Source organism: Amphiura filiformis, chromosome 18, assembly GCF_039555335.1.
Source record: "Amphiura filiformis chromosome 18, Afil_fr2py, whole genome shotgun sequence".
Lineage (NCBI taxonomy): Eukaryota > Metazoa > Echinodermata > Ophiuroidea > Amphilepidida > Amphiuridae > Amphiura > Amphiura filiformis.
Genome location: NC_092645.1, coordinates 55,144,892 through 55,157,937, shown reverse-complemented (window position 1 = coordinate 55,157,937; position 13,046 = coordinate 55,144,892). Strand labels below are relative to the sequence as shown.

General features: G+C 37.6%; 1 long non-coding RNA gene across 1 annotated transcript; it reads right to left on the bottom strand.

Annotated features, from left to right (window-relative positions):
• Positions 1-8,885: 8,885 nt before the first annotated feature.
• On the bottom strand, positions 8,886-11,848 carry LOC140139518 (uncharacterized). The gene is made up of 3 exons (XR_011857150.1): positions 11,700-11,848; positions 10,169-10,263; positions 8,886-8,975 (listed from the first exon to the last, which is right to left on the bottom strand). It is a non-coding gene; the product is annotated as an uncharacterized lncRNA (long non-coding RNA).
• Between the last annotated feature and the right edge of the window lie 1,198 nt (positions 11,849-13,046).

Genomic DNA, 13,046 nt, shown 5'->3' with positions numbered 1-13,046 from the left:
CCCCGCCTGGATTCTCACTGAGAAAATATAATACACAAATCTTCCAAGGCAACGAGAATAAAACATGACCACGATGGCAATTCTATGTATTATTGTTATTAAATATATACTATTATTATATGTTGATCATATTCAATATAGTGATTGATCTTGAACTGCTGAGAGTTCATACATTGATATGATTTGTTCTTGGGAAAAGTCTCTTTTGTTTAACCTGCCAAATGTAATGCTAAGTACTCTTTTTGCAAAACCTGCTTCATTGAATTTACAAGGCTATGAGAATATTAAGCAAATACAGTCATTTTTGGCAAATAATGTACTATTTAACAATATATAGATGGTCGTTGCTCATTATTTTGACGCTAGTAATTTAGTATATAGACAATGCTCTTCCCATTATAAACACAACCCAGAAAGTATCGAAACGATTATAGATGGCCAGATATATCGGGAACTGATTTTGAAAGTTGCCCTTAGCTCCTATTCAAGCCAAATACGTTCTTCGTCGTGTACACACGCACAAAAAATCAAGACAAAGGACACCGATGTGCTCTGTTTACTTAACCATGAACTTTACTTCGACTTCGACTTCCAACTTCAATACTTGCTACCCTTTACTTATCTCTGACTTATCTCATGAACTCTTTCTGCTGACATCTCAATACTTGGTGTGCCCACCATCACTGTCTTACTCTACCACTGTCTATCACTGCCTGGATTCGTCGTTGCATTCTCTGAACAAGATGTCTTATTCGCATTTGGCTTGAATAGGAGCTAAGTGCAACTTTCAAAATCCGACTTGAAGCCACTCAAGCGCCCATAACTCGCCCAAATAATATCGTAGAGCAACAAAAGAGGTATCAAAATGCGCAGAAGAAAGCTGCGCTTTATATACATTAAATAAGTTTTTGCTGTATATTTCAGTTCCCAATTATATATGACCATCTATAATCGTTTCGATACTTTCTGGGTTGAGTTTATATAAAATGTGAAATATTTTGTGAGTTTCACCGTCAAATCGACTGTTTAAACCCAAGCAGCGTTGTTCTAATACATCAATCGTCACTCCACCGCTTTGCGGCTCAAAGGCGGCAAATCGCTGGGAGGAGCTGAGTCAAACCCGACGGAGGAAGTATTGCCGCGCTCGTGACTAAGCACCCGGGGGAGGGGTTCTCCCTGGTTGAAGGTATACGGGGATGATGTACCACGGTTTTGGGGTACCTTTTCAGCAATTTTGGTATATCGATGGGTGGGTTTTCAGTTAAGACCAATGCGTCCAATAGGGCCCTTAAAATCGCCCAATTAGGAGAAATTCGGGTGAATTTAGTGTGCTTTTTGTTGAAAATTGGTATACTGATAGGTAGCAAAAACAGCAAAAATTTTTTTTGAAGACTCCCCCCCCTCGGGCTGAGCGGCCTGACGTTTGGTGACCACTTACAGAGAACTGCTATAGCGGCACCTGCCAACCGCAACTAGTACGCCGCTATGGGTACGCCGCTGTGGCTGAGTTAACATAAACTTCTTCAGATATTTAATTTTGTGAATGCTGTATGCGGGGACTGTAAATTATATAGTTTTACTATATCATTCACCGACTGCGCTTGTTTTTTTGTTGCTTTTGTTACTAAATAAGACATTCACGATCCTTTGTCGTAAAGTCGTTCCAATGATCACACATAATTTATTATCGTACTTCCTTCTATATAAACACCTTTTACGCGGAAATTATTTGCCTACAAATATTTAAAAATCAAAACAAGAATCATCAGTAACAGTTTTAAAACCTTATTATTATTTTTTTAGTGACGAACATTACCATCCGTCGTGTCAGGTGAGACTGTCCCAGTTCCACTATCAAGACTCTCTCACACTGGGAGTGCGGAAGAGCACTGAAGGACTGGGTATGGAAAGACACACATCTCAGTAAAAATTAATAGTATGTAAACTTATCGTACTTTTTTGGTTCACTTGAGCGTTAAGTTTTTCTTATTGAACTTATGACACGCAGTGCAATGAGTCTTATATTCAATCGCTGCCTTTACGCATTTTTTAAATCAAAAGTGAAATAGAAAAGTGCCAATGGTTTATATAAATTACAGTTTCATGTTACGATCATGTTACAGATACTATCCTATAGGGCTGTTGTCGACAATATTGTCGACAAAGCAATTTTCCCGACTGTCGACAAGCATGGATCAATTTATTGTTGATAAAAACTAATCACTAAAATAAATAAATAAAATAAAATATGTAGTATATGTAAATAAGCGACGCACAATGTAGTCTCTGAACTTAATATTTTGACTACTGATCATGCTGATGTATTACTTTGTCGACAACTTGTCGACGTCGGATCTTAGGATCTGACAATTGTCGACAATGAAAATACTACTTGACAACAACCCTACTATCCAACAACAATATCATATTCATGGAAATAGGTAGCCGTTGGAACATAAATTATTCATGGAGCAGCTATCTTATGTACGGTTTGTCTGCACCAACGATCCTGGTAATGACATTCCTACGCATATAACCATTGATCTCGCCATATTTCATACCATTGTTCGAAATCTATCTTTCACTATAGACCACAAGAGCCTCATCTCAATGGCATAGTCCAATAACCTCAATTACAGAATCAGATTGCAAAACTTGACTTCAAGTTGCAGAGTTTGTGTTTTTGTACCCAAATCTACAAAGGTCATTCAATGAATGTACAAATGTATTGGGTTTAAAGAACTGTGCCCTGATAGATGAGCATGTTGCGGATCCTAGTGTTTAACCAACTGTAATAAGCCTAAACTGTCATAGGTTCCTATACTAAACACACCACATAATCAACATCGACATGGCGGCTGCAAAACACCGGTCACACTAACACTAAATGAAAATCTGCCGTGCTCCATTTGTTTCGAGCTTCCTAAAGACCCTGAAAAGTTAGACTGTACACACGTCTTTTGTATGTCTTGTCTCGTTGACTACACAGGACCAGATCAAGTATTGAATGTCCAAAATGCATTAATGCAGTTCAGAAAATTCGCATGATGGAACTCTCAAGTAATATCAGAGAAAGTGTTGCAAAGGGAACTGTTGTCGGGCAGCAGCTGGAAGCGTTGGCATCAGAGGTACAGTCGGCAATGGATAGGGAGCTGCAGAAAGTTGACGATCATCTGAGTAGAGTTGTAGCAGCAGCTCAAAGGCGAAGTTTTGAGATTAAAGAGATGATCCAAGATCGTGGCAAGATTCAGGTAGAGACTGTTCAAAGACAAATTGGTGCGATTAAACTTCAGAAGAAACGATTAGATAGTGCACGTAATGTCCTAGATAAACTCGTCAACAATGATACGGGTCAGCTTTGGATGCTGCAACACTCCTCTCTCATAAGCAGTATGGAGGAGATAACATTTGATGTTGAGAAGCCAACTGATCCAACTCTGGAGGATCTTTGTTTTCATGCAGCTGCTTTAGACAACCAAGCATGGTTCGGTTGTGTTGGAATCCATGTACGTAGCTTGTCCTTAGAAGCGGAATTTGGAATGGATATATTCAAGAAAGCACAGTCAGTGGCGCATTCCAAACATGGTATTCTAGCGGTCGTTGACAATAAAACCAATGAAGTACTTGCATTTCGGGAGGTTAAGGGCACGTATGAGTATCAGTTCAGTTTCGATGGCGTGGACAGACCAGTAAGTGTGGCCTCGCTTGAAGATGGGAGATTTCTAGTGGCTGAATCTATCACCACTGGGGCCAACATCAAGGTATTCTCCCCTATAGGTCAGTGCATAGAAGCATTGCCTAATATCAAAGGTAACAGGCTTGCGGTGTGTGGATCATCCGACGGCGAGAATGTAGTTGTTGGAAACACGAAAACTAAAACACTCGAGATTTATCAGCAGGCGGGGAATTTGATCAAAACGCACACATTAACTTATGAACCCACCGACGCAATCTGCACCAACGGCAAAGATATTGCCTTTGCCAACTTCAAAGCGAACAAGGTTTGTATCTTAGACTTTGAGTCCGGAGAAGAGAGATTAACGCTGAGCATCCAAAGGCCGTTAGGTATAACCTTTGACACACAATCCGGAAGTGTTTTCGTTAGCAGCAGTGATGGATCAGTAGGTCAGTATTGCAGCACAACTGGACGGTTGGTGACGCGTCTTGTGAGTGGATTACGCAATCCATTCGCGATAACTTTTGTGCAGGAAAATAAAGTAGCAGTTGCCGATGTGGAATCTGTCAAACTGTACACTGTTGAATAAAACAGTTCCAGGAATCACGTGATCTTTTCTCCATCTATCCCACAATGCGTTATTTTAGGGCGTAGTTGTGGCTGGAAATTTTATGTCCGTGTTCAAATGTCGGTTTTCATGCACCGTTTTCAACTCAATACGCGGCGTCCTGGAACAGAATTCTGGGATGTGTGGCAAAAGGTCGATAGGAGTACATATGAAGACCTGAGCGCAAAAAGACCGTAAGTCCACTTGGCCCCTTAACATGTATAGGCCTACACTAAAGTTACGTATAGTTTCTTAGGGTTTTATAATGTTTAATAAATGTTCCCGGGTAAAAACATCATGAAAGGTTGTGAAAGATTTGTTTTGGCCCCTGAACATGTATAAAACATTACCAAACTATACGAAACTGTATACGCAACTTTAGTGTATACATGTTGAGGGGCCAAGTGGTCTTCATATTATGATCCGAGTTGTCTACTATATTTATCATTGTGTTTTCTCATAGTGACGAATTGAAGAATAATATAAACTGCCCATTTAATTGTATTTTCATGATTATTCCAACGGGGGGCAAAGTTATCATTTGATTCAGGACCTTAAGGTTAGACTAGGTATTACTGGTCGAAGCAGCCCAAAAAAATTAATTTTCATAATCTAAATCAATATAATATTGAAAAATAACACTTTGATGTTTTGCAAAAGTTCATTGTACAAATCATATACTTTGAAAACTTGCTTGATTTATTGTTGTTAATGAGTTATGTACGTTTTACAAAAGTGTTGTTCTTTCAGCACTCTTTACAACATAACTCAAGAACCACATGACCTACAAAAGTATATCTGTGATATTTGAATTCTTCTACACACTCTCTATGAAATGATCAATGCACTTTTTCCCAAAGCTCTCTACCATTCGCAAGATGCTGTGAACTACTAAATCGCAACAGTTTAAAATAGTTGCTAACCTTAAGGTTTTACCGTCGTTACTAAACCTATCGACCAAATTTTTTTAAATTGACATATTTTGTACATTATTATGTGTAGATAATAAATCTGTAAAAAAACAGGGGGTGCCGGACCTCACTTTTGAGCTACAGCCGTTTTAAAATAGGTGTACATTTCCAAAAATCTCTGTACACTTCAATGGCAAAATCAGCAATTTGTCCAAAATATACCACCTTTTGCGTTGTATAAAAAAATTGTCGAGACAAAAATTTTTTAATTTTATATATGTTATGAAAAAGAAAAAGCTCTGTAAAATCGCGCAAAAAAAATTGGGGGTACCGGACCTTGTTTTCGCGTAAATTGACCAAAATAGGTCAAAAAAGCATTTTTTCTGCGACACCATGCGTAGTTAATTGCGTAGATGGATATTTTGGTGCGTACCAACGCGCTGGCATACACGCGCGATCTGATGCCGGATCAGCGTTCGTTTACGCATATGGCCACAAAAAAGGAATTGTCTGTTTACGCATGAAAGTTTTCACTATAAAAAAAGTTACCTAAGATACTTCTTAGGCTAAGAAGTGTTCATATTAAATAGGAACAATTATAAGGATGTCGACTATAAAAGATTTAATGAAGCCTTAAAATCCTTAGCCTAATTCTAATTTGGTGTATTTTGGTCACAAACGGGTGTACGAAAGACTCCCATAAGAGTTATCAAGTTACACAAAGTGAGGAATTTTCAGCTTTATGATAACCTGACTCGAATGAACAAAAAGAGGATTTATTAAACATGTTACAGCGAAGCGTTTGACACCATGGGCGGAAGTGTTTTACTATAATAGGCCTACAATTATTATAGGCATAGGCCTACTTAGCATGCTTAGTCCCGTTTACCGAGAGGAAAGCTTTTTTGGTCACAAAAACTATAGGCCTACAGAATTATCTCGAGGTGGATTCATATCATCAATGGTTGCAGTTCAATTAAAGCAAAGTTAAACACTGGGTTTCCTATAGCTGTAGAGAAACGTTTGGCCAATGATCATTTTTGTAAATGTATGACTTTTAAAAAAAAAGTTTTGATGGTGTTGTCTATATTGCATGCATTATGAATTCAGTGCACATTTAAATGTTGGATTATAAACTTTTTAAACATTTTTAAAATAACAATCAAAAACATTGAACACTTGCTGCAAAACATATTATAAGTTGGAACAATGTTGCAAAAATAATATTATGTCTACAATAACATTTTCACAACATGTTTTTAATTTTGTTGTAGTGTGTTTCATTATGAAACGTTCTAACGTTTAACCTTTATATAGGCCTATAATATAGTGCTTACCCAACATTTGGGCCAAAAAATATTAAAACGTATTAACCAATTTAACCAACACTCGTTTAGGCCTAATGTTAAAAAAAAAAACACCCTGATTCTGTTTGGGTAGACCTATAACTTCATACCATCTATTGGACACTACTGTCGTAGGCCTACTTTGGGGAGGGGGTCCAGGTCCGTTATCAGTGGAAGCACGCTGGCATTTGGTTTGTACATGTTGTATTTAATATATTAGAAGCGGCCACTTTTTATTGCGCTCAGCAAACATTGTTTTCTTTATTTTGTGGCCCTAATTATCGCCGGTGCGCAAAAATAGCATAGACACGCACAACACGCATCGTTCTGTGCGATGTCTGTAACGCAACGCCGAGCACGACGCGGGGTACGCACGCGTTGAAAATAGACGCAATGGTCAAGTCGAAACGGGTGACGACGGTAAAACCTTAAGGGGTATAATCCACGCGTCTAGTACGCACTCGTTTCTAACTGAAATTTCTGTGAAATCTTGTCCACGCAGTTCCTGGCGCCACGCGCGCGTCAAACTAAAAACTGCGTGGATTGTGCGCCAGGCGCTGGTAAGAAGTTCAGCTACGCAGGAGTACCATGTTTCTATCGCCATTTACCGGTACCAGTGATTTTTGTAAAAGAAAGAAAGATAAACAAAGAAGGAAAGAAATAACTAAATTAAATGTCGGGTTATATAAAGGTTATGAAAACGTTTTGTATGAAAACACACTACAATAATATTTCTAAAGTGTTTTCAAAGTGTTATTGTAAAAAATATGTTTTGCAAATAGTTTCAACACTGAAAACCTAAATTGGTCAGCTGGACTAACTTAAAGCTAGTCCAGATGGTGCCCACCTGGACTAGCTTTAAGCTAGTCAGTTTTGCTGGACTAACAAGGTTGACTAACTTATCTTAGTCCAGCATGCTGGACTAGCTTTTAGTTAGTCGCTTGACTAGCTTTTGGTTAGTCGCTTGACTAGCTTGATGTTAGTCCAGCACGCTGGACTAGTTCAGGTTAGTCGCTTGACTAGTTTCTTGACTAGCTTGATGTTAGTCCAGCATGCTGGACTAGTTAAGGTTAGTCGCTCGACTAGTTATTGACTAGCTTTAAGTTAGTCCAACTGGTGCCCATCTGGACTAACATAGCCCTAGTCAAGCCAGCTGGACTAATGTAACATTAGTCCAGCTGGCTTGACTAACATGCTCGACTAACCTCAAGCTAGTCCAGCCAGCCGAACAAACCTAATGCAAACCATACATGCAGTTGCAGATTGGATACAGTCTGATAAGGGTTATACAATTGGAAAGTAAATGAGCCACATGTGGATTTAGTCTAGATATATTAATGTTTGCTTATTGCTTCCCTGCATGAATTTACAAGAATTATTCCATAGATAATCTTGAATCATGCAGCATAAATAGTGAAATATGAAGCAAAAGCAAGCACCAATAATTAGTACAGCTAGAACTAGACCTGCATGTTGGCGAGGATTTTGATTTTTCTCTTCTGACCATGTTGTCTCATTTCATCTGGCTACCTAGTACCCACCACAAACTGTATCCTATCCTCTTTTGGAGACAATAGATTCTGAAATAAGAAACAATTCAAAGTCCAAAATAACATTAGAAAAACTTTATGACATTCTTATCTTGCATCCAACAAAACATGATACCTAACTCTTCATAATATTATTATAAAAGCCTTAAACATAAATTACAAAGATTTCTGTTTATGAAATTTAGTAAATAAATAACTAATTATAAATGTATTTAATCTGTCAAAACCGTAACTGTTTTTTTTTTTTTTTTTTAAAACAGCTTGGTTTGACAGATTAAAAACATTAATATTGATCATGTTGATCACAATTCACAGTATAGAGTCTATCCAGATATCATACAAATTAACATACAAAATAAGCATCATGGATAGGTATAATACCATTTTTCACCCTGATATGGCAGTGACGTCATTGCATAGTCATCCAGCAAACAAACTCATGATGTTCCTTTCTTTAAATCTACAATTCATATTTGCGAACCTTAGAGAAAGCGAACCTTAGAGATTGTGGTCCTTAGAGATAGCAGACCACCGCTGGTCGGAAAGGGCATTACATAATTTTTTATTAATGCCTGATTGGGAGAAAAATAGTCATTAAAGTTTGTCCCTCATATTCACAATAATGAAGTCACCACAATCAAAAGTTTTGATGAAATCATTTTGAATGCGTATCAAATCATGAATCAGGCAAGTTTCATGTGCATGATTCAGATAAATCCATCTTTGACAGGCAAAATTAGTGCAAGGTTCTTTTTTCACACTGCTTGTTTGTGTAACGTCTTAAACTCGTTATTTTGCACGGCTGATGTACAGAATTTTCTTCTTGATGAGTTGCAGTTGTTAGAAGTCCATTTCTACCACAGTTGGGTTACATTTCAGCAGAACCTGAAAGCAAATTATACAAAAAGTTACTATTAGTTAAACTTTTCTGAAAAAATATTTTGTGTCAGCAAGAACTTTATTTACAGTTTAATACATGTATAGTCTACGGAGCCCCCAAAGTGATATGGAAGGAAAAAAACGGAGTCTGACTTAGTAACTCACGGCCCAGAGATAGTAACTCAGGGCCCCGAGATAGTAACTCGGGACCCTGAGATAGTAACTCAGGGTCCCGAGATAGTAACTTGGGGCCCGGACTTAGTAACTCAGGGTCTGAGATAGTAACTTGGGGCACGAGATAGTACCTGTGGCCCCGCATTAGTAACTCGGGTCTGAGATAGTAACTTGGGGCCCGAGATAGTAACTCAGGGCCCCGAATTAGTAACTCGGGCCCCAACTTACTAAGCCGGGAGTCCGAGATAGTATTTCGGGGCCCGAGTTACTAACTCGGACCCCAAGTTACGATGTCGGGGCCCCAAGTTCCTATCTTGGGCCCCAAGTTTTTTCTTCCATGTCACTTTGGGGGTTCCGTAATAGTCCCACCAATTAAATCACCAAAATTGAAGGAAGTTCTTACACCTCCAAAATTTTGGTTGGTCATGTATTTCCACATCATTTTTTGGGACAGTGTTTACCAGGGACAGTGTTTACAAATATAGCGTACTGTCGTAAAGGGTATGGTCAGATTCTGACATTCTGTTGTGTTTTGAAGATACCTCACATTGAGGCCGGCATCACACTAATTTCTGATTTCTTGGTGATGACATTTTCGAGTTAAATTGCCTTAGTAGCAGTTTTAACATTTAGAAGCAAAAATGTGTTTTAAAATGGCCATAGAACCAATAGTTGAGGCAATACAGGGGCATTTGCTTCCCCCATATTTTTTCTTGGCCCCACTTTTAACTCAAATTTTCACTTTTTGCAGCAATTTTACCCAAAATTTGTTGATTTTGCCCCCCCCTGAAATTTACTCCCCATCCCCCACACCCACCCAAAATCTTGGTGCCGCCACTGAGAACCATTGTGTGGTAATCACAGTTTATAACATTTAAACATGCTAAAACGTAACATATTTCAGGCATAAAATTTCACTTGGGGTTATAATATATGAGCTTTCTTCTGAAATATGCCAAAAAAAGATCAGATATTTGTAACAGTAGGGGATGAGGCTGTCATTTGGTCATACATTTTTCAATTACCTTTGGTATTTGAGTGAAATCCTCCAGATAGTGTATATGATGGCTTTGGGTCTTTCAAGCTTCACGGTTGCATCTCGTCAGAAAAGGAACAGAACCTATATGAAAAAAATACATGACATTAAAATGGTATAATTTGACAAACTGTCGACTGTAGATTTTGTTTGGGTCGTGGTTATTATTCTAAAAAGTGATAATTAATAATTTTGTAGACCATGTACATAGCATTTTTAGCAAGTTATTACTATTTAAATGAGTCATATTTGATATTGGTTTTAAGTTTGACTTTAAATTTCTTAATAATAGTGAAAAAAAAAATGTTTTAAAATTTCTAGTTGGTCTATTAATATATAGTATTTATGAACAAAAAAGCATCCATCCAGCTTTAATTAATGATTTCTGCTAAGTTTAATTAGCCTAAGCATGGCACATAAATGTATACCACCAGCACACCACACGTCAACACGCTCTGTATTCTGTTTACATGTTGGGTGATATTTTTAATATGTATTTCAAATTCGATCACTTTACTAGTTTACCAAAATTAAGGTTTTTTAATATCCGAATGTTCTCGAAAGTCGAAATTATGAAAAATAGTGGTAGTTTTTCAATCCAAATAAAAATAATACTAGTTTTAGAACAAAATAGGGGTTAAAATTGCTCAAAATGTTCTTGAAATTTGGCTCAATCATGGGTCGCTTTGAATTTACAGCCAATCTTCATCATCATGTGTTGCCTTTGATTAATTTATAACTGGGGCTTTGTAATTGTTGAGAGCTCCTGGAGGAATTTGCAAACGGCATACCCAAAATACCTCTAGGCCTGCCCAAAATCCACCCCTTGTAGGTCCCCCTATATGCCAAATTTTTGGGATCCCATTTTGCAACCATGGTCTATATTGCGAGTAGGAAAATTTACATAGCATTTCCGTACTGTTTCCTAAGCCTTTTAAGATCATTTTATTTAAAAGGTGCCCCTAAATGTGTACCAAAATTGCCCCCCCCTTCGGCTAGCCAAAAGTCCCCCCTCCCAATTTAATTTCACTTTATTCCAAGTAGTTTATTCTAATTCTATTGTGGTCCTTGAACCATGAATTGTACTTTACATTTAGAATAAATTATAGCAACAAACAATAAAGTATCAAAAACAGTACACAACTTTGCCCCCATCCCCAGTGGCGGCTTATAATATTACACACTGTACACAGAGGCAGTCCCTAATTTAACTTGGAGGATCTGGGCTCATCAGCTAGCTTAACAATACCTTTATATCATTAATATAAAGGTGCCATTGCATGTAGGCCTAATGTTACTTAAATTGATGACCAAGGCCCAAATACAAGTAGGCCTACATTGTAGAATATCATATAGTGTACACATGATTGCTATAAACAACAAAATTAGAAGTATCATGCATGATGTGCTGTTTACTGTATACGGTGCATAGGCCTCTGAGCTGATATTATTTTTGTCTTTCTGATGTAATATTATAACAAATTGCAACCTTACATATATCAACACAAAGCAAGACTTACCTAGAAGCGAATGACATGTTATACAAAATCTTGATGAATTAATTCCAGGACAATTTGTGGCAAAAACTTGAGAGCGTTGCTCTGTAGTGAACCATTGAAGTGAGTATGCAGTTGACCTCAGCAGTTGACAGTTGCAAAATCTATGTTTGCCCGCTTGAAGACCCGGGTTGAAGACCGGGGTTGAAGACCTGCTTAGATTTCAGTTGGGTCAGAGGTCACATACCACAGAGTACTGGTAAATTGACTAACTTAAGCTAGTCAAGCCAGTCCATCTTCCTTCCTGCTTGACTAACCATAAGCTAGTCAATCCTTAAAACTAGTCAAGTAGGACAAATCACATTAGTCAAGCCAGCTGGACTAATCAAAAACTAGTCCAGCTGGCTGAAAACTAGTCCAGCAGGCTTGACTAGGTTGAAATACTAGCTTAAGCTAGTCAAGCAGGCTTGACTAACCAGTTTGACTAGTTTAAAGCTAGTCCAGCCTGCAATTGACTAGTTTAAGTTTTCAGTGAAGAATGAGAATAAAGGTATTGTTTTTAGCCGCTGTCATACATCTGTCGTCTTATATAGCACGTAGCACGGGCATTAATTTAAGTAGAACAATAAGGCGAGGTCGTCATGTTTTAATACATTTATTTTCTTGACTGATCTTACCCCAAATTTCTAACACGATACATACGTTTAGGTCCAATTTTCCCACAAATTGGTTGAATATTGAGCTTTGACCTTTATTTTAACTCGGGTCTGAATAACGGATATTGAGCTTTGACCTTTATTTTAACTCGGGTCTATATAACGGATTAGGATTATGTATTTCATATGGCAATTTAAAACATAATTGAAATCTATTTTGTAGGAGTATAACGTCATAAAAAACTGTTTACATTGTATCAACACGTACACACAGTCAAGTTCACATAAGAAACAAGTCAATGAAGCATATTTATTTATTTGAGAATTCATTACATGTACCAAAAATATACGAATATTAGATCAATAAAATTGGAATACAGTATATACTTTCTAAAAATAAGCAATCGTCACCTTTTTGTCCCGAAAGGAAACAGGTTCTGTTCAAAAAACCCAACAGACCAATTTAGAACCACTTTGTAGAACCTTTAATGGTTCTTTGAAGAACATAAGGAAGAATTCTATGAATCTAATGATATGTACTTAAAGTGTATGTAGCTGTGATGAAAAGCCGGCGTTCAGTTGAAAATTTTGACCTTTCATATTGAAGATATACATTTTGCCCCAAAATACCTATTTTTTTAATGTTTTGGGGAAAAACCTATATCCAATATCAAAGGTCACAATTTTCAACTGATCGTCGGCTTTTCATCCCAGC